The sequence below is a fragment of the Schistocerca cancellata genome, chromosome 1, assembly GCF_023864275.1.
Source record: "Schistocerca cancellata isolate TAMUIC-IGC-003103 chromosome 1, iqSchCanc2.1, whole genome shotgun sequence".
NCBI classification, from domain to species: domain Eukaryota; kingdom Metazoa; phylum Arthropoda; class Insecta; order Orthoptera; family Acrididae; genus Schistocerca; species Schistocerca cancellata.
In genome coordinates, this window is record NC_064626.1 from 285928047 (window position 1) to 285929741 (window position 1695).

Below are 1695 nucleotides of genomic sequence, written 5' to 3' on the forward strand. Positions count from 1 at the left end.
CTGTGATCTTGCTGGCACTGTAGCAGATGAGACACTTTTCCTGTGCTAAATTTCTTGTGTTGTTCCTATTCGCTAAGTGCCCTTCACTCATTGCAACATTTATATCTGGCAGATAAAATAGTCCAGACCATTCAGGGTGCCCTACTCCAACTACAAACACTGGGGAAGGAGGTGGTTTTCTGCTGGGATCCAGGGCACTTCGGCATTGCTGGGAACGAAAGGGCAGGTCTCACATCCAAGGAGGCATGTCTCAATCTGCAAGTATTTCGGTGTGCCATCCGCACTCAACTCATTATTGGGTTCACGAGTCATGCGTTGGTGGGATGATGAGTGGCTGGAAATGACTGACAATAAGCTCTGTTTAGTCAAGTCCACAACGCGTGTGTGGTGTACTTCCTTCCAGCCACGTAGACGGGGTGAGGTTCTCCTCACTCGTGTTTGGATAGGCCACAGTCCTATGACACATGGCTTCCTGCTCTGTGCTCTGGCGAGAGGACCATCCAATGTGTGGTACTTGTGGCTTCCAGGTCACTGTGTGCCACATTTTATTGGATTGCGTTTTATTTTCTGACCAGCGGGCCGCAGCTGACTTGCTGGCGGATCTGCCATCTCTTTTAGGAAATACTCAAATGAATGTGGTTAAAGTTTAAAGTTCTGTGACTTGTCCAATGTTTTTACCAAGGCTTTAGGGAGAGGGTCTTAATTTGTTCACTGGATGACTGGCTTGCCCATATTTTATGTAAGTGGCCAGCCAGTGACAATTTCCTCTGGCATCCTTGGCGCTCCTTTCTCGTTTTCCTTACATTTTACTGTCTTATACAGCACTTTTCATCTTTTCCCACTTTCTTTGAGGGTATGCTTCCATTTTATTAAATTTGTCCACATTCGTTTCTTTTAATGTGTGTCACTGTGCTGATGACCTCGACGTTGAGCGCTCATAAGCCCCAACACACACACACACACACAAAAGCTCACTACAGTTTCGTTTAACTCATAACTAGTGTCTATAATCTCTGCAGCCCACCAGTCAGTCATACACACGCCACAGACATCCCCCTTCTCAGGTTTGTGAATCTGAATATTAACCTGCTTTTTCTGTGGTGTTGGCTGAATGAATGAATTTTCTTCTTTCTTGCTCTCTATGAGTTTGACCATCACTTTGAGTCCAAAAATGTGTCTTCTGAATTCCTTTCACAGGAGTAGTTTGTTTGGACCATTCTTCTTTTTTATCCTCACAGAATTCTTTGATTTCCTCTTTGGACGAAAGAATGAGAGCTGTGGATGTGTGAGATTTCACGACTCTCGTAAAGTCCTCAGCAGCCTGAATCACATTTGTATTTGGCCTGGAAAGATTGGTTTGGAGCATGGTGCTTCAGCAGGCCTGCACCACCATCACAAGGCCCCTTCCTGTGACCAGTAGTACTGTATACCCACTCAGTTGGCACAAGCGACTTACTCAATTCAAACAGCTGGTAACGATTTTTAAAATGACTAGGAGCTATGTCTTCCAGGCCAAGTGTCTGTAAAGACAGTCCTCCCTTTCCAGGGCAGTCACCACATTCTTAACAAACAAGTCTCTCACTTTATATCACAGACTACTAATGACTTCGCACGCCCAACCAAGGTGTCATATGTCACATGCTCCAGTAAGTTCTTTAAAGTTACCACACAAAGTTCAAAATTTGCCAAATACAC